Source organism: Durio zibethinus, chromosome 20, assembly GCF_047325235.1.
Source record: "Durio zibethinus cultivar Kanyao isolate XHJ-2024 chromosome 20, ASM4732523v1, whole genome shotgun sequence".
In the NCBI taxonomy this organism is placed as follows: Eukaryota; Viridiplantae; Streptophyta; class Magnoliopsida; order Malvales; family Malvaceae; genus Durio; species Durio zibethinus.
The window spans coordinates 22,709,694-22,730,623 of record NC_143181.1 but is presented as its reverse complement, the minus strand read 5'-3'; positions in this window follow the sequence as shown (position 1 = coordinate 22,730,623).

Sequence of the window (20,930 nt, the reverse complement as noted above, 5' to 3'; positions counted from 1 at the left end):
CGAAGAAGTGGGCAGACCAGAATAGGCGGGACGTGCAGTTCCAGGTTGGAAACTTGGTGTTGGTGAAACTGCATCCCATTGTGCGCCATAGAGGGCTACACAAAGGCCTAGTCCGGAGGTATGAGGGACCTTTTCGAGTAGTCAAGAGAGTAGGCAAGGTTGCCTACAAGCTGGATATGCCACCCAAGCTGAGGGTACACCTAGTGTTCCATGTGAGCATGCTCAAGCCATTCCATGAGAATGAGGGAGATCCAGGATGGGTAGAGTCAAAGCATACGCCATTGGGAAAGGGCCTCATATGAGAAGGAGGTCCATAGTGTCATAGTTGACCAGGAGGTGAGACAGAAGAACTATCAGCCAAGACAAGAGTACTTGGTGCGCTGGAAGGGACTTCCAGATAGTGAGGTGAGCTGGGAACTAGCAAATGACTTATGGTAGTTCGGGGACCAGATCAGGCAGTACCATGCAGAAGATGCAACAAGGGTGTTGTGCAATCAAGTGGGGGAGAATGTCACACCCTGGGTGGGCATGCCAGGCACATCAGGCGCAACAACAGGTGAGCTAGAGGTTGAGGCCCGCAGACCAGATGTGCTGGCGGGTATCTATGCGTAAAGCCTAGCAAACGAGTTCAGAATGCCCGCCCAACTTGCAGGCCAGCCCGTGAGACCAAGGCCTAGCATACAAGCTGCTCGCACCGCATCCAGAAGGGCCTAAGGTGCTGGACACGCAAGGGAAGCTTTTGGAAGCAGGCAGGATCAGCAGCAGCATCTTGGTAGATTTGCTTGACCCTGAAAATCAGGAGTTAGCATCCTGATTGATTGTAATCTATATAATCCCATGATTTTAGCCTTTATTATAGGGATACTGCCATTAAGTGTAAGCTGGAGCCTCAACTGTAAATAGAGGGTTGCTCCTCCCTCATTTGTACACCATCAAACACTTCCGTTTCAGTGAATACAAGAGCATTTCCAGAATTCTGCCTTCTTATCCTGTTTCTCTTTAACTTGCATAATCATCCCTTCCCGTTGTTCTAGTGCCCGTACGCTTGTGTTTTAGGTTGACTTAGGCATAAAGCAGGAGATTCCAAGCCTAAGGCCGCATAGTTTCTAAGTCTATGGTCGGAGCCCATGACACAAGTACTAGCACCCATCACACATCATGTGCGCATAGCCCCTGGCCCCCCCAATCGCCAGAACCCCCAATGCCTCCGGTTAGGCTCTCCAGTGATGGTTTCTCGGGTGAAAAAAATACAGCACCAGCACAAGCCGGCCAGAGAGGCAGAATGCACAAGCCGGGGATCGGCTTGCTCCCCCTCTGCGTGCTGTCGGTCCCGATGCCACAACCCTCGGTCCGACTGGGGCTTAGACATGGAATGAACTCCTTATGCCTAAGCCAACCCACGAAATGGGTGTACGGGCGCTCATCCGACCAAAAAGGCAGAATGCGCAAGCCAGGGATCGGCTCGATCCCTCCGACGTGTTGTCGATCCTACTACCGTAACCCTCGATTTGGTTAGATCTTAGACTGGGAATGAACTCCGTATGCTTAGGCTGGGGATGAACTCCGTATGCCTAAGTAAACCACAAAACGAGCGTACGACCGCTCAGCTGGCCGGAGAGGCAGAATGCAAAAGCTGCGGATCGACTCGGTCCCCCCTGCGTGCTGTCGATCCTACTGCTGCAACCCTCGATCCAATCTGATCTTAGACTGGGAATGAACTCCGTATGCCTAAGTCATCCCATGAAATGAGCGTTCGGGTGCTGACCCACCGGAGAGGCATAATGCGCAAGCCGGGGATGGACCCGATCCCTCTCTACGTGCTGTCGGTCCCACTGCCACAACCCTCGGTCCGGATGGGGCTTAGACATGGAATGAACTCCCTATGCCTAAGCCAACCCATGAAACGGGTGTGCGGGTGCTCAACCGGCCAGAGAGGCATAATGCGTAATCCGGGGATCAGCTCGGTACCCCCTGCATGCTGCTGATCTTGCTATCGCAACCCTCGATCTGGTTTGATCTTAGACTGGGAATGAACTCCGTAAGCTTAGACTGGGGATAAACTCCGTATGCCTAAGTCAACCCATGAAACGAGCGTGCGTGTGATCAGTCGATCGGAGAGGCTGATCAGAGAGGCATAATGCGCAAGCCGCGGATCAGCCCAATCCCTCTCTACGTGCTGCCGATCCTGCTGCCACAACCCTCGGTCCGACTGGGGCTTAGACATGGAATGAACTCCGTATGCCTAAGCCAACCCACAAAACGAGTGTATGGGTGCTTACCCGATAGGAGAGGCAGAATGCGTAAGCTGGGGACTGGCTCGATCCCTCCCTACGTGTTGTCGATCTCGCTATCGCAAGCCTCGGTTCGGTCTGATCTTAGACTGGGAATGAACTCCGTATGCCTAAGTCAACCCACGAAACGAGCGTTCGGGCGCTGAGCCAACTGGAGAGGTATAATGCGCAGGCCAAGGATCGGCCCGGTCCCCCTCTACATACTATCGATCCCGCTGCCATAACCCTCAGTCCGACTGGGGCTTAGACATGGAATGAACTTCTATGCCTAAGCCAACCCACAAAATGGGAGTGCGGGCGCTCAACTGATCGGAGAGGCAGAATACGTAAGCCAAGGATCGACCCGATCCCCCTTGCGTGCTGTCAATCTTGCTACTGTAACCCTCGATTCGGTTCGATCTTAGACTGGGAATGAAGCCCGTATGCTTAGACTAAGGATGAACTCCGTATGCTTAAGTCAACCCATAAAATGAGCGTACGGGCGCCCAGCCGATCGGAGAGGCAGAATGTGCAAGCCAGGGATCAACTCGATCTCCCCCTGCGTGCTGTCGATCCTGCTACTGGCCCTGCTGTCGCAACCTTCGGTCCGGTCTGATCTTAGACTGAGAATGAACTCCGTATGCTTAGACATGGAATGAACTTAGTATGCCTAAGCCAACCCAAGAAACGAGCGTGCAGGCGCTCAGCCAGCCAGAGAGGTAGAATGCACAAGCCGAGGACTGACCCGATCCCTCCCTGCGTGCTATCGATCCTGCTATCGCAACCCTCAGTTCGATCCGATGTTAGACTGGGAATGAACTCCATATGCCTAAGTCAACCCATGAAATGAACGTGCAGGCGCTGAGCCGGCCGGAGAGGCATAATGCGCAAGTTGAGAATCGACCCGATCCCCTTCTACGTGCTACCTATCCCGCTACCACAACCCTTTGTTCAGCTGGGGTTTAGAGATGGAATGAACTCCCTATTCCTAGGCCAACCCATAAAATGGGCGTGTGGGAGCTCAGCCGGTCGGAGAGGTAGAATGCGCAAGCTGGGGATCAGCTCGATCCCCCTGCATGCTGTCGATCCTGCTGTTGTAACCCTCTATCTGGTCTGATCTTAGACTGGGAATGAACTCCGTATGCTTAGACTGGGGATGAACTCTGTATGCCTAAGTCAACCCATGAAATGAACATGTGGGCACTTAACCGGCCGAAGAAGCCGATCGGAGAGGCATAATGCGCAAGTCAGGGATCAACCAGATCCCCCCTACGTGCTGTCGATCCTGCTGCTGGTCCTACTGTCGCAACCCTTGGTCCGATCCGATCTTAGACTGGGAATGAACTCTGTATGCTTAGACATGGAATGAACTCCGTATGCCTAAGCCAACCCATGAAACGAGCATGCGGGCGCTCAGTCGATCGGAGAGGAAAAATGAGCAAGTCGAGGACTGGCCCGGTCACCCCCTGCATGCTATCGATCCTACTGCCGTAACCCTCGGTCCAGTCTGATCTTAGACTAGGAATGAACTCCGTATGCCTAAGTCAACCCATAAAATGAACGTTCAGGCACTGAGCCGACCGGAGAGACATAATGCATAAACCGGGGATCGGCTCGATCCCCCTCTGCGTGCTGTCACTACCGCTGCCACAACCCTCGGTCCGACTGGGGTTTAGACTTGGAATGAACTCCCTATGCCTAAGTCAACCCACGAAATGGGCGTTTGGGAGCTCAGTCGGTCGGAGAGGTAGAATGCGCAAGCCGGGGATCAGCCTGATCCCTCTGTGTGCTGTCGATCCTACTGCTGCAACCCTCTGTCCGATCCGATCTTAGACTGGGAATGAACTCCGTATGCTTAGACTGGGGATGAACTCCGTATGCCTAAGTCAACCCACAAAACGAGCATGTGGGCACTCAGCCGGCTGGAGAGGTCGACCGGAGAGGCATAATACGCAAGTCGAGGGTCAGCCCGATCCCCATCTGAGTGCTATCGATCCTGCTGCTGGTTCTGCTACCATAACCCTCGATCTGGCTAGGGCTTAGACATGGAATGAACTCTGTATGCTTAAGCCAACCCAGGAAACGAGTGTGTGGGTGCTCAGTCGGCCAGAGAGGTAGAATGCATAAGCCGAGGATCGGCCCGGTCACCCCTTCATCCTGTCAATCCTGCTGTTGGTCCTGCTACCACAACCCTCAGTCCAGTCCAATCTTAGACTGGGAATGAACTTCGTATGCTTAGACATGGAATGAACTCCGTATGCCTAAGCCAACCCACGAAATAAGCGTGCAGGCACTCAGCCAACCGGAGAGGTAGAATGCGCAAGCCGGGGACTGACCTAGTCCCTCCCTGTGTGCTGTCGATCCTGCTACCACAACCCTTGGTTCGATCTGATGTTAGACTGGGAATGAACTTCGTATGCCTAAGTCAACCCACGAAATGAACGTGTGGGCGCTGAACTAGCTGGAGAGGCATAATGCGTAAGCCGAGAATCGGCTTGATCCCCCTTTACGTGCTATCTATCCCGCTGCCACAACCCTCTGTCCGGTTGGGGCTTAGACATGGAATGAACTCCCTATGCCTAGGCCAACCCATGAAACGGGTGTGCGGGTGCTCAGCCGATCGGAGAAGCAGAATGCGCAAGCCAGGGATCGGCTCGGTCCCCGCTACGTGCTGTGGCTCCTACTGTCGTAACCCTCGGTCTGATCTGGCCTTAAATTGGGAATGAACTTCGTATGCTTAGACTAGGGATGATCTCCGTATGCCTAAGTCAACCCACGAAACGAGCGTGTAGACACTCAGTCGATCAGAGAGGCAGGATTTGCAAGCCGAGGATCGAACGGGTGGTAGGTGGGTTCAAGCACATCTTCATATTTTTGCCATGCCAATGCCATTTTTATGGCTTGTAAATTCATACAATGGTCCCATATGCCTTCATGTGAAGTTTCATGGCAAGACGAAGCATTTTCTAATTTTCACAATTTTCAAAACTTTTTACGGTTCGGGATTTTTTAAAATTTTTTTAGAAAGAGTTTTGTCACCAAATTTGGTAGAGCCCACATGCTTAAACATGTGAAGTTTGATCTTAGACTGGGAATGAACTTCGTATGCTTAGACATGGAATGAACTCCATATGCCTAAGCCAACCCACGAATCGAGCGTGCGGGCGCTCAGCCGGCCGGAGAGGTAGAATGCGCAAGTCGAGGATCGGTCCGATCCCCCCTACGTGCTGTCGATCCTACTGTCGTAACCCTTGGTCTAATCTGATCTTAGACTGGGAATGAACTTCGTATGCTTAGACTGGGGATGAACTCCGTATGCTTAGACTGGGGATGAACTCCGTATGCCTAAGTCAACCCATAAAATGAATGTGCGGGCGCTCAATCGGCCAGAGAGGCATAATGCGCAAGTCGAGGATCAGCCCGATCCCCCTCTGCATGCTATCGTTCTCGCTGTCATTTTTGCTGCCACAACCCTCGGTCCGACTGGGGCTTAGACATGGAATGAACTCCGTATGCCTAAGCCAACCCATGAAACGAGTGTGTGGGAGCTCAGCCGACCAGAGAGGCAGATTACGCAAGTCGGGGATCGATTCAGTCCCCCCCTGCGTGTTGTCGATCCTACTACTGGTCCTGCTACTGCAACCCTCAGTCCGATCTGATCTTAGCCTGGGAATGAACTCCATATGCCTAAGTGAACCCATGAAATGAGCGTGCTGGTGCTAAGTCGACCGAAAAGGAATAATGCGTAAGCCGGGGATAGGTCCGATCCCCCTCTGTGTGCTGTCGGTCCCGCTGCCACAACCCTCAATCCGACTGGGGCTTAGACATGAAATGAACTCCCTATGCCTAAGCCAACCCACGAAATGGGCGTGCGGGTGCTCAACCAGCCGGAGAGGCAGAATGCGTAAGCTGGGGATCGACCCGGTCCCCCCTGCGTGCTGTCGATCCTACTGTCACAATCCTCCGTACGGTCCGATCTTAGAATGGGAATGAGTTCCGTATGGTTAGACTGGGGACGAACTTCATATGCTTAAGTCAACCCATGAAATGAGCATGCTGGTACTCAGCCGATCAGAGAGGCCGACCGGAGAGGCATAATGCGCAAGCTGGGGATAAGTCTGGTCCACCTCTGTGTGCTACCGATCCTGCTATCGCAACCCCTGGTCCGGTCTGATCTTAGACTAGGAATGAACTCCATATGCTTAGACTGGGGATGAACTCCGTATGCCTAAGTCAACCCACGAAATGAGCGTACGGGTGCTCAACCGACCGGAGAGGCCAGCTGGAGAGGTAGAATGCGCAAGTCAGGGATCGACCCGATCCCTCCCTGCGTGCTGCCAATCTTGCTGCTGGCCTTGTTGTCGTAACCCTCGGTCTGGTCTGATCTTAGACATGGAATGAACTCCGTATGCTTAGACATGGAATGAACTCTGTATTTTTAGACATGGAATGAACTCCGTATGCCTACGCCAACCATGAAACGATCGTACGGGCGCTCAGCCAGCCAGAGAGGTAGAATGCGCAAGCCGGGGACCGGCTCGATCCTCTTCTGTGTGCTGTCGATCCTGCTGTCGCAACCCTCGATCCGGTCCGATCTTAGACTGGGAATGAACTCCGTATGCTTAGATTGGGGATGAACTCCATATGTTTAAGTCAGCCCACGAAACGACCGTGCGGGTGCTGAATCGATCGTAGAGGCAGAATGTGGAAGTCGGGGATCGGCCCGATCGGCCCTGCATGCTGTCGATCCTACTGCCGCAACCCTTGGTCCGGCTGGGGCTTAGACATAGAATGAACTCTCTATGCCTAAGCCAACCCACGAAACAGGCATGTGGGCTCTCAGTCGATCGGAGAGGCAAAATACGCAAGCCGAGGATCGACCCGGTCCCCCTGCATGCTGCCAATCCTGCTGCCGCAACCCTCGGTCCAATTCGATCTTAGATTGGGAATGAACTCTGTATGCTTAGACTAGGGATGAACTCCGTATGCCTAAGTCAACCCATGAAATGAGCGTGCGTGCGCTCAGTAGATCAGAGAGGCAGAATCTGCAAGCCGGGGATCGATCCGATCCCCCCTACGTGCTGCCGATCCTGTTGCTGGTCCTGCTACCACAACCCTCGGTCCGGTCTGATCTTAGACTTGGAATGAGTTCCATATGCTTAGACATGGAATGAACTCCGTATGCCTAAGCCAACCCACGAAACGAGCGTGCGGGCACTCAGTCGGCCGAAGAGGCAAAATGCACAAGACGGGGATCGATCCGATCCCCCCTGTGTGTTGTCGATCCTACTGCCGCAACCCTCGGTTCGGTCTGATCTTAGACTGGGAATGAACTCTATATGCTTAGACTGGGGATGAACTCCGTATGCCTAAGTCAACCCACGAAATGAATGTGCGAGTGCTCAACCGGCCAGAGAGGCATAATACACAAGCCGAGGATCAGCCTAGTCCCCCTCTGCGTGCTGCCGTTCTCGCTACCAGTCCTGCTGCCATAACCCTCGGTCCGACTGGGGCTTAGACATGGAATGAATTCCGTATACCTAAGCCAACCCACAAAATGAGCGTGCGGGTGCTCAGTCGACCGGAGAGGTAGAATGCGTAAGCTAAGGATCGACCCGATCCCTTCTGCGTGCTGTTGATCCTACTGTTGGTCTTGCTGTTGCAACCCTCGGTCCGGTCCAATCTTAGACTGGGAAGAAACTTCGTATGCTTAGATATGGAATGAACTCCGTATGCCTCAAGCAACCCACGAAATGAGCGTACAGGCGCTCAGCCGGCCGGAGAGGCAGAATGCGTAAGTCGGGGATCGATTCGATTCCTTCTGCATGCTGTCGATCCTGCTGCCGCAACCATCGGTCCGGTCCGATCTTAGACTGAGAATGAACTCCATATGCTTAGACTGGGGATGAACTTCGTATGCCTAAGTCAACCCATGAAATGAATGTGCGGGCACTCAACCGACTAAAGAGGCATAATGCACAAGCCGAAGATCAGCCCGATCCCCCTCTGTGAGCTGTCGTTCTCACTGCCGGTCCTGCTACCACAACCCTCAGTCTGGCTGGGGCTTAGACATGGAATGAACTCCGTATGCCTAAGCCAACCCATGAAACGAGCGTGCGGGTGCTCAGCCGGTCGGAGAGGCAGAATGCGCAGGCCGGGGATCGACCAGGTCCCCCCTGTGTGCTGGTGATCCTACTGCTGGTCATGCTGGTCATGCTGGTCATGCTGGTCATGCTGCTGATCTTAGACTAGGAATGAACTCTGTATGCCTAAGTCAACCCACAAAACGAGCGTACGGGTGCTGAGCCGACCAAAGAGGAATAATGCGTAAGCCGGGGATAGGCCTGATCCCCTTCTGCGTGCTGCCGGTCTCGCTGCCACAACCTTCAGTTTGGCTGGTGCTTAGACATGAAATGAACACCTATGCCTAAGCCAACCCACTAAATGGGCGTGTGGGTGCTCAACTGATCGGAGAGGCAGAATGCGCAAGACGGGGATCGACCCGGTCCTCCCTGTGTGCTACGATCTTACTGTCGCAACCTTCGGTACGGTCTGATCTTAGAATGAGAATGAACTCCATATGGTTAGACTAGGGATGAACTCTGTATGCCTAAGTTAACCCACGAAATGAGCATGCGGGTGCTCAGCTGACCGAAAAGGCCGACAGAAGAGGCATATTGCGTAAGCTAGGGATAAGCCCGGTCTACCTCTACGTACTATCGATCCTATTATCGTAACCCTTGGTCCGATCCGATCTTAGACTTGGAATGAACTCCGTATACTTAGACTGGGGATGAACTCCGTATGCTTAAGTGAACCCATGAAACAAGCATGCGAGCGCTCAGTCGGTCGGAGAGGTAGAATGCGTAAGTCGGGGATCGACCTGGTCCCCCTTGCGTGCTGTCGATCCTGCTGCTAGTCCTACTGCCGCAACCCTCGGTCTGGTCTGATCTTAGACTGGGAATGAACTCCATATGCTTAGACAAGGAATGAACTTCGTATGCCTAAGCCAACCCACGAAATGACCATGTGGGTGCCCAGCTGGCCAGAGAGGTAGAATGCGCAACCCCTCCTGTGTGCTATCAATCCTGCTGCCGTAACCCTCGGTCCAATTTGATCTTAGACTGGGAATGAACTCCGTATGCTTAGACTGGGGATGAACTCCGTATGCCTAAGTCAACCCACGAAATGAGCGTGCGGGTGCTCAACCGGTCGGAGAGGCAGAATGCGAAAGTCAGGGATCAGGTCGGTCTACCCTGCATGCTGTCGATCTTGCTGCCGTAACCCTCGGTCTGGTTGGGGCTTAGACATGCAATGAACTCCCTATGCCTAAGCCAACCCACGGAACGGGTGTGCGGGCTCCCAGTCGGTCGGAGAGGCAGAATGCACAAGCCAGTGATCGGCCCGGTCCCCCCTACATGCTGTCGATCCTGCTATCGAAACCCTCGGTCCAGTTCGATCTTAGACTGGGAATGAACTCCATATGCTTAGACTAGGGATGAACTCCATATGCCTAAGTCAACCCATGAAACGAGAGTACATGCGTTCAGTCGGTCGGAGAGGCAAAATGCGCAAGCCGAGGATCGACCCAATTCCCCCTGCGTCCTGTCGATCCTGCTGCCGCAACCCTCGGTCCAGTTCGGTCTGATCTTAGATTGGGAATGAACTTCATATGCTTAGACTGGGGATGAACCCGTATGCCTAAGTCAACCCACGGAGCGAGCGTACGGGCGCTCAGCTGACCGGAAAGATAGGATGCGCAAGCCGGGGATCGAACGGGTGGTCGGTGGGTTCAAGCACATCTTCATATTTCTACCATGGCAATGCCATTTGTATTGCTTGTAAATTCATACAATGGTCCCTTAAGCCTTCATGTGAAGTTTCGGGGTAAGACGACCCGTTTTCTATTTTTCATGATTTTTGAAACTTTTTGAGTTCGAGTTTTTTTAAAATTTTTTTAGAAAGAGTTTTGTCCCCAAATTTGGTAGAGGTGATGCTTGTATTTTTGTTGGCATGCACAAAACAATTCAGCTAAAAAATCGAAGTGGAGAAGATTTTGTGACCATTTGAAAAAAGTGTCCACATTTCAGACACTTTAATGGCTACTGGCAGCAAACCTATAAAATCTCAAATGCTCTTTAAGGGGGTGTGAGTTCTCAAGGTTTGATGAGGGATAGGGGGCCAATATAAGGGCCAAGTACCAACACCCATCGCACATCATGTGAGCACACCCCCCCGGCCCCCCCAATCGTCGGAACCCCCAATGCCGTCGGTTAGGCTCTCCGACGATGCTCCGACAATGGTGCCCCGAGCAAAAAAAATGTGACCCCAGCACATGCCCAAGCCCAGCATGTGCACCGTGGCTCAAAATCTTAGACTGGGATCGAACTCCGTATGTTTAGACATGGAATGAACTCCGTATGCCTAAGCCAACCCACGAAACAAGCGTACGGGCACTCAGCCGGCCGGAGAGGCATAATGCGCAAGTCGAGGATCAACCCGATCCCTCTCTGCATGCTACCAATCCTGCTGTCGGTCCTACTGCCACAACCTTCGGTCCAACTGGGGCTTAGACATGGAATGAACTCCGTATGCCTAAGCCAACCCATGAAACGAGCGTGCGGGCGCTCAGCCGACTGAAGAGGCAGAATGCACAAGCCAGGGATCGGCCTGGTCCCCCCCTGTGTCCTATCGATCCTGCTGTTGGTGTTGCTGCTGTAACCCTCGATCCTATTCAATCTTATATTGGGGATGAACTCCGTATGTTTAGACATGGAACGAACTCCGTATGCCTAAGCCAACCCACGAAACAAGCGTGTGGGCGCTCAATTGGTCGGAGAGGCAGAATATGCAAGCCGAGGACCGGCCCGGTCACCCTTACGTGCTATCGATCCTGCTGCTGCAACCCTCAGTCTGGTCTGATCTTAGACTGGGAATGAACTCCGTATGCCTAAGTCAACCCACAAAACGAGTGTGCGGGTGCTGAGCCAGTCGGAGAGGCATAATGCGCAAGCCGGGGATCAGCCCGATCCCACTCTGCGTGCTGCCGGTCTCGCTACCACAACCCTTGGTATGGCTGGGGCTTTGACATGGAATGAGCTCCCTATGCCTAAGCCAACCCATAAAATGAGCATGCGGGTGCTCAGCCAACCGGAGAGACAGAATGCCAAGCCGGGGATCGACCCAGTCCCCCCTGGGTGCTGCCGATCCTGTTGTCGTAACCCTCGGTCTGGTCTGAACCTAGACTGGGAATGAACTCTATATGCTTAGATTGGGGATGAACTCCGTATGCCTAAGTCAACCCATGAAACGAGCATGCGGGCCTTCAGCCGACCAGAGAGTTAGGATGCGCAAGCCGAGGATCGAATGGGTGGTAGGTGGGTTCAAGCACATCTTCATATTTCTATCATGCCAATGCCATTTTTATGGCTTGTAAATTCATACAATGGTCCCCTAAGCCTTCATGTGAAGTTTCGTGGCAAGACGACTCGTTTTCTATTTTTCATGATTTTTGAAACTTTTTGCGGTTAAGGATTTTTTAAAATTTTTTTAGAAAGAGTTCTCTCCCCAAATTTGGTAGAGGCGATCCTTGTATTTTTATTGGCATGCACAAACAAATTCAGCTAAAAACTCGAAGTGTAGAAGATTTTGTGATCGTTTAAAAAAAGTGCCCCTATTTTAGACACTTTAAAGGCTACTGGCAGCAAACCTATAAAATCTCAAATGCTCTTTAAGGGGGTGTGAGTTCTCAAGGTTTGATGAGGGATAGGGGGCCAATATAAGGGCCAAGTACCAGCACCCATCGTACATCATGTGTGCACACCCCCCGGCCCCCCCAATCGTCGGAACCCCTAATGCTGTCAGTTAGGCTTTCCGGCGATGCTCCAACGATGGTGCCCCGAGCAAAAAAAATATGGCACCAGCACATGCCCGAGCCCAGCATGTGCACCGTGGCTCAAAATCTTAGACTGGGAATAAACTCCGTATGCTTAGACATGGAATGAACTCTGTATGCCTAAGCCAACCCATAAAACAAGCGTGCGGGCACTCAGCCGATCGGAGAGGCAGATTACGTAAGTCAAAGATCAGGCTGGTCCCCCCTACGTGCTGTCGATCTTGCTACCGAAATCGTCAATCCGTTCGATCTTAGACTGGGAATGAACTTCATATGCGTAAGTCTACCCACGAAACGAGCGTACGGGTGCTGAGCCGATCGAAAAGGCATAATGCGAAGCCGACGATCGGCCCTGTCCCCCTCTGCATGCTGTCGGTCCCACTGCCATATCGCTTGGTCTGACTAGGGCTTAGACATGGAATGAACTCCGTATGCCTAAGCCAACCCACGAAATGAGCGTGTAGGTGCTCAGCCGACCGAAGAGGCAGAATGCGTAAGCCAGGGATCTGCCCGGTCCCCCTGCGTGCTGTCGATCCTACTGTTGATCCTGCTACCACAACCTTTTGTTCGGTCTGATCTTAGACTGGGAATGAACTTCGTATGCTTAGACATGGAATGAACTCCATATGCCTAAGCCAACCCACGAAATGAGCATACGGGCACTCAGCTGGTCGGAGAGGCAGAATGCGCAAGCTAGGAATCGGCCCGGTCCCCCTTGCGTGCTGTCAATCCTGTTGCCACAACCCTCAGTCTAATCTGATCTTAGACTAGGAATGAACTCCGTATGGCTAAGTCAACCCACGAAACCAGCGTGGGGGCGCTGAGTCGGTCAAAGAGGCACTATGCGCAAGTCGAGGATGGGGCCGGTCCCCCTCTACGTGCTGCCAGTCCTGCTGCCACAATCCTTGGTCTGATTAGGGCTTAGACATGGAATGAACTCCCTATGCCTAAGCCAACCCACGAAACGGGTGTACGGGCGCTCAGTCGACCAGAGAGGCAAAATGCTCATGCTGGGGATCGGCCCGATCCCCCCTGCATGCTATTGATCCTGCTGTCGCAACCCTTGGTCCGGTCCAATCTTAGACTGGAAATGAACTCTGTATGCTTAGACTAGGGAAGAACTTCGTATGCCTAAGTCAACCCATGAAACGAGCGTGCCGGTGCTTAGCCGACTAGATAGGCAAGATGCACAAGTTAGGGATCGAACGGGTGGTAGGTGGGTTCAAGTGCATCTTCATATTTCTGCCATGCCAATGCCATTTTTATGGCTTGTAAATTCATACAATGGTCCCCTAAGCCTTCATGTGAAGTTTCGTGGCAAGACGACCCGTTTTTTATTTTTCACAATTTTTGAAACTTTTTACGGTTCGGGATTTTTTAAAACTTTTTTAGATAGAGTTTTGTCCCCAAATTTGGTAGAGGTGATCCTTGTATTTTTGTTGGAATGCACAAAAAAATTCAGCTAAAAACCCAAAGTGGAGAAGATTTTGTGATCGTTTGAAAAAAGTGTCCCCATTTCAGACACTTTAATGGCTACTGGCAGGAAACCTATAAAATCTCAAATGCTCAATAAGGGGGTGTGAGTTCTTGAGGTTTGATGAGGGATAGGGGGCCAATATAAGGGCCAAGTACCAGCACCCATCGCACATCATGTGTGCACACCCCCCGGCCCCCCAATCACCGAAACCCCCAATGCCGTCGGTTAGGCTCTCCGACGATGCTCCGGCAATGGTGCCCTGGGTGAAAAAAATGTGGCACCAGCACACTCTCGAGCCGAGCATGTGCATGAAATGGGCGTGAGGGTGCTCAACTGACCGGAGAGGCAGAATGTGCAAGCCGGGATTGGCCCAATCCCCCTTACTTGCTATCGATCTTGCTACCGCAACCGTCGATCTGCTCGATCTTAGACTGGGAATGAACTCCGTATGCTTAAACTGGGGATGAATTTTGTATGCCTAAGTCAACCCATGAAACGAGCGTGCGGATGCTCAACCGACCAGAGAGGCAGGATGTGCAAGTCGAGGATCGAATGGGTGATAGGTGGGTTCAAGCACATCTTCATATTTTTACCATGCCAATGCCATTTTTATAGCTTGTAAATTCATACAATGGTCCCCTAAGCCTTCATGTGAAGTTTCATGGCAAGACGACCCGTTTTCTATTTTTCATGATTTTTGAAGCTTTTTACGGTTTGAGATTTTTTAAAATTGTTTTAGAAAGATTTTCGTCCCCAAATTTGGTAGAGGTGATCCTTGTATTTTTGTTGGCGTGCACAAAAAAATTTAGCTAAAAACTTGAAGTGGAGAAGATTTTTTGATCATTTGAAAAAAGTGTACCCATTTCAGACACTTTAATGGCTACTGGAAGCATACCTATAAAATCTCAAATGCTCTTTAAGGGGGTGTGAGTTCTCGAGGTTTGATAAGGGATAGGGGGCCAATATAAGGGCCAAGTACAGCACCCATCGCACATCATGTGCACACACCCCCCGGCACCCCCAATCATTGAAACCCCCAATGCCGTCGGTTAGGCTCTTCGACGATGCTCCGATGATGGTGGCCTGGGCGAAAAAAATGCGGCACCAGCACATGCCCAAGCCTAGCATGTGCACCGTGGCTCAAACTCTTAGATTAGGAATGAACTCCGTATGCTTAGACATGGAATGAACTCCGTATGCCTAAGCCAACCCATGGAACAAGCGTGCGAGCGCTCAGTCGACCGAAGAGGTAGAATGCGCAAGCCGAGGATTGGGCCGGTCCACCTCTACATGCTGGCCATCCCACTGCCACAACCCTCGATCCGTCTGGGGCTTAGACATGGAATGAACTCCCTATGGCTACACGAAACGGGCGTGCAGGTGCTCAACCGATCAGAGAGGCAGAATGTGCAAGCTGGAGATCGGCCTGGTCCCCCCTGTGTGCTATCGATCCTGCTGCCGTAACCCTCAATCTGGTTCGATCTTAGACTGGGAATGAACTCTGTATGCTTAGACTGGGGATTAACTCCGTATGCCTAAGTCAACCCATGAAACGAGCGTGCGGGTGCTCAGTCAGCCGGAGAGGTCGGATGGAGAGGCAGAATTCGTAAGTCGGGGATTGTCTCGATCCCCCCCTGTGTGCTGTCGATCTTACTGCTGCAACCCTCAGTCCGGTTCGATCTTAGACTAGGAATGAACTCCGTATGCTTAGACATGGAATAAACTCCGTATGCCTCAGCCAACCCATGAAACAAGCGTGCGGGCGCTCAACACGTCGGAGAGGCAGAATGCACAAGCCGGGGACCGGCCTGGTCCCCCCTGTATGCTATCGATCTTGCTACTGTAACCCTCAGTCCGGTCTGATCTTAGACAGGGAATGAACTCCGTATGCCTAAGTTAACCCATGAAACGAGTGTTCGGGCACTGAGCCGATCGGAGAGGCATAATGCGCAAGTCGGGGATCGACCCGGTCCCCCTCTACGTGCTGTCGGACACGCTGCCACAACCCTCGGTCCGATTAGGGCTTAGACATGGAATGAACTCCCTATGCCTAAGCCAACCAACGAAATGGGCGTGCGGGCGCTCAGCCGACCAGAGAGGCATAATGCGCAAGTCGGAGATCGGCCAAGTCCCCCTGCGTGCTACCGATCCTGCTGTCGCAACCCTCGGTCTGGTCCGATCTTAGACTATGAATAAACTCTATATGCTTAGACTGGGGATGAACTCCATATGCCTAAGTCAACCCTTGAAACGAGCATACGGGCGCTCAGTCGACCGGAGAGGTCGGCCAAAGAGGCATAATGCGCAAGTCGAGGATCAGCTCGGTCACCCTCTGTGTGCTGTCGATCCCACAGCTGGTCCTGTTGCCACAACCCTCAATCTGGCTGGCGCTTAGACATGGAATGAACTCCGTATGCCTAAGCCAACCCATGAAACGAGCGTACGGGTGCTCAACCAGTCAGAGAGGTAGAATGCACAAGTCGAGGATCTGCCCGGTCCCCCCTACGTGCTGCCGATCCTGCTGTTGGTCCTACTACTGTAACCCTCGATCCGGTCTGATCTTAGACTGGGAATGAACTCCGTATGCTTAGACATGGAATGGACTCCGTATGCCTAAGCCAACCCATGCGTGCTACCGATCCTGCTGCCGCAACCTTTGGTCCAGTCCGATCTTACACTGGGAATGAACTCCGTATGCTTAGACTGGGGATGAACTCCGTATGCCTAAGTCAACCCATGAAACGAGCGTGTAGACGTTTAGCCGACCAAAGAGGCAGGATGTGCAAGCCGGGGATCGAACGGTTAATATGTGAGTTCAAGCACATCTTCATATTTCTGCCATGCCAATGCCATTTTTATGGCTTGTAAATTCATACAATGGTCCCCTACGCCTTCATGTGAAGTTTCATGGCAAGACGACTCGTTTTCTATTTTTCACGATTTTTAAAATATTTTACGGTTCAGGATTTTTTTAATTTTTTTTAGAAAGAATTTTGTCCCCAAATTTGGTAGAGGAGATCCTTGTATTTTTGGTGGCATGCACAAAAAAATTCAGCTAAAAACTCGTAGTGGACAAGATTTTGTGACCCGTTTGAAAAAAGTGTCCCCATTTTAGACACTTTAATGGCTACTGGCAGCAAACCTATAAAATCTCAAATGCTCTTTAAGGGGGTGTGAGTTCTCAAGGTTTGATGAGGGATAGGGGGCCAATATAAGGGCCAAGTACCAGCACCTATCGCACATCATGTGTGCACACCCCCCGGCCCCCCCAAACGCCGGAACCCTCAGTCCCGTCGGTTAGGCTCTCCGACGATGCTCCGACAATGGTGCCCCAGGTGAAAAAAATGCAGCACCAGCACATGCCCGAGCCCAACATGTGCACCATGGCTTAAATTCTTAGACTGGGAATGAACTCCATACGCTTAGACATGGAATGAACTCTGTATGCTTAAGCCAACCCACGGAACGAGCGTGCGGGCACTCAGCCGGCCGGAGAGGCAAAATGCACAAGCCGGGGATCAGCCTGGTCCCCCTCTGCGTGCTGCCAATCCCGCTACCACAACCCTCAGTCCACCTGGGGCTTAGACATGGAATGAACTCCCTATGCCTAAGCCAACCCACGAAACGGGTGTACGGGCGCTTTGCCGGCCGGAGAGGCAGAATGCGCAAGCCGGGGATCAGCTCGATCCCCCCTATGTGCTGCCGATCTTGCTGCCGCAACCCTCGATCCAATTAGATCTTAGACTGGGAATGAACTCCGTATGCGTAGACTGGGGATGAACTGCGTATGCCTAGGTCAACCCACGAAACAAACGTACGGGCACTCAGTCGGCCGGAGAGGCCGGCCGAAGAGGCAGAACGTGTAAGCCGGGGATAGGCCCTGTCCCCCCTGCATGCTGCCAATCCTACTACTGGTCCTGCTACCGCAACCCTCTATCCGGTCCGATCTTAGACTGGGAATGAACTCCATATGCTTAGACATGGAATGGACTCCGTATGCCTAAGCCAACCCATGAAATGAGCGTCCGGGCGCTCAATCGATCGGAGAGGCAGAATGTGCAAGTCGGGGACCGACTCGGTCCCCCCCTGCATGGCGTCGATCCTGCTGCCGCAACCCTCGTTTCAGTCTGATCTTAGACTGGGAATGAATTTCGTATGCCTAAGTCAACCCACGAAACGAGCGTTCAGACGCTGAGCCGACCGAAGAGGCATAATGCGTAAGCCAGGGATCGACCTGATCCCCCTCTATGTGCTGCCAATCCCGTTGCCATAACTCTCAATCTGGCTGAGGCTTAGACATGGAATGAACTCCCTATGCCTAAGCCAACCCACGAAATGGGCGTGCGGGCACTCAGTCAATCGAAGAGGCAGAATGCCCAAGCTGGGGATCGGCCTGGTCACCCCTGCGTGCTATCGATCCTGTTGCCGCAACCCTCAGTCCGGTCCGATCTTAGACTAGGAATGAACTCCGTATGCTTAGACTGAGGATGAACTCCGTATGCCTAAGTCAACTAATGAAAAGAAAGTGCAGGTGCTCAGCCGGTCGGAGAGGCATAATGCGTAATCCGGGGATCAGCCCGATCCCCCTCTTCTTACTGTCGATCCCGCTGTCGGTCCTGCTGTCACAACCCTCGATCCAGCTGGGGTTTAGACATGGAATGAACTCCGTATTCCTAAGCCAACCCATGAAACGAGCGTGCGGGCACTCAGCCTACCGGAGAGGTAGAATGTGCAAGTTGGGGATCAGCCCGATCCCCCCCGACGTGCTGCCAATCCTGCTGTTGGTCCTGCTATTGCAACCCTCGGTCCGATCCGATCTTAGATGGGGAATGAACTCCGTATGCTTAGACATGGAATGAACTCCGTATGACTAAGCCAACCCACGAAACGAGGGTGCGTGCGCTCAGCAGGTCGGAGAGCCAGAATGCGCAAGCTGGGGATCAGACCAGTCTCTCCTGCATACTATCGATCCTATTGTCGTAACCCTCGGTCCATCCGATCTTAGATTGGGAATGAACTTCATATGCCTAAGTCAACCCACGAATCAAGCGTACAGGCGCTGAGCCGGTAGGAGAGGCATAATGCGTAAGCCAGGGATCGGCTCGATCCCCCTCTGCGTGCTATCGGTCCCGCTGCCACAACCCTCGGTCCGGTTGGAGCTTAGACATGGAAACAACTCCTAATACCTAAGCCAACCCACGAAACGGGTGTGCGGGCACTCAGCTGGCTAGAGAGGCAGAATACGCAAGTCGGGGATCGACCCGGTCCCCCCTACGTGCTATCGATCCTGCTGCCGTAACCCTCGATTCGGTCTGATCTTAGATTGGGAATGAACTCCGTATGCTTAGACTAGGGATGAACTCTGTATGCCTAACTCAACCCATGAAATGAGCGTGCGGATGCTCAACCGGCTGGAGAGGAGTCGAAGACGCATAATGCGTAAGTCGAGGATCAGCTTGGTCCCCCTCTGCGTGCTGTCAATCCCGCTGCCGGTCCTGCTGTCGTAAACCTCAGTTCGGCTGGGGCTTAGACATGGAATGAACTCTGTATGCCTAAGCCAATCCATAAAATGAGCGTGCGGGCCCTCAGTCGGCCGAAGAGGCAGAATGCACAAGTCAGGGATCGACTCGGTCCCCCCTGCATGCTGTCGATCCTGCTGCTGGTCCTGCTGCCACAACCCTAGGTCTGATCCGATCTTAGATTGGGAATGAACTCCGTACGCCTAAGTCAACCCATGAAACGAGCGTGTGGATGCTCAGCCGACCAGAGAGGCAGGATGCACAAGTCGGGGATCGAACGGGTGGTAGGTGGGTTCAAGCACATCTTCATATTTCTGTCATGCTAATGCCATTTTTATGGCTTGTAAATTCACAAAATTGTCCCCTACGCCTTCATGTGAAGTTTCGTGGCAAGACAACCCGTTTTCTATTTTTCATAATTTTCAAAACTTTTTACGGTTTGAGATTTTTTTAAATTTGTTTAGAAAGAGTTTTGTCCCCAAATTTGGTAGAGGTGATCCTTGTATTTTTTTTGGCATGCATAAAAAAATTCAGCTGAAAACTCAAAGTAGAGAAGATTTTGTGACTATTTGAAAAAAGTGTCCCCATTTCAAAAACTTTAATGGCTACTAGCAGCAAACCTATAAAATCTCAAATGCTCTTTAAGGGGGTGTGAGTTCTCAAGGTTTGATGAGGGATAGGGGGCCAATATAAGGGCCAAGTACCAGCACCCATCGTACATCATGTGTGCACACCCCCCGGACCCCCAATCGCCAGAACCCCCAATGCCGCCTGTTAGGCTCTCCGATGATGCCTCGACGATGGTGCCCCAGGCAAAAAAAATGTGGCACCAGCACATGCCCGAGCCTAGCATGTGTACCGTGGCTCAAACTCTTAGACTGGGAATGAACTCCGTTTGCTTAGACATGGAATGAACTCCGTATGCCTAAGCCAACCCATGAAACGAGCATACGGGCGCCTAGGCGACTGGAGAGGTAGAATGCGCAAGCTGGGGATCGACCCGATCCCCCTCTGCGTGTTGCCGGTCCCGCTACCACAACCCTCAATCTGGCTGGGCCTTAGAGATGGAATAAACTTCCTATGCCTAAGCCAACCCATGAAATGGGCGTGCGGGCACTCAGCCGACCGGAGAGGCAGAATGCGCAAGCTGGGGATCGGCCTGGTCCCCCCTATGTGCTGCCGATCCTACTGCCGCAACCCTCGATTTGATCTTATCTTAGACTGGGAATGAGCTCCATATGCTTAGATTGGGGATGAACTCCGTATGCCTAAATGAACCCATCAAACAAGCGTGCGGACGCTTAGCTGGCCGGAAAGGCCGGTCGGAGAGGCAAAATGCATAAGTTGAGGATCGGCTCGATCCCCCCTAAGTGCTACCGATCCTGCTGCTGGTCCTGCTACCGCAATCCTCAGTTCGATCCGATCTTAGACTGAGAATGAACTCCGTATGCCTAAGTCAACCCATGAAACGAGCATCCGGACGCTGAGCAGGTCAGAGAGTCATAATGCGCAAGTCGAGAATTGGCTTGGTCCCCCTCTGCCTGCTGCCAGTCCTGCTGCCACAACCCTCGGTTCGACTGGGCTTAGACATGGAATGAAGTCCCTATGCCTAAGCCAACCAACGAAATACGCGTACGGGCGTTCAGCCGACTGGAGAGGCAGAATGGGCAAGCCGAAGATCGACCCAGTCCCCCTTACGTGCTGTCAATCCTGCTGCGACAACCCTCGATCTGGTCTGATCTTAGACTGGGAATGAACTCCGTATGCTT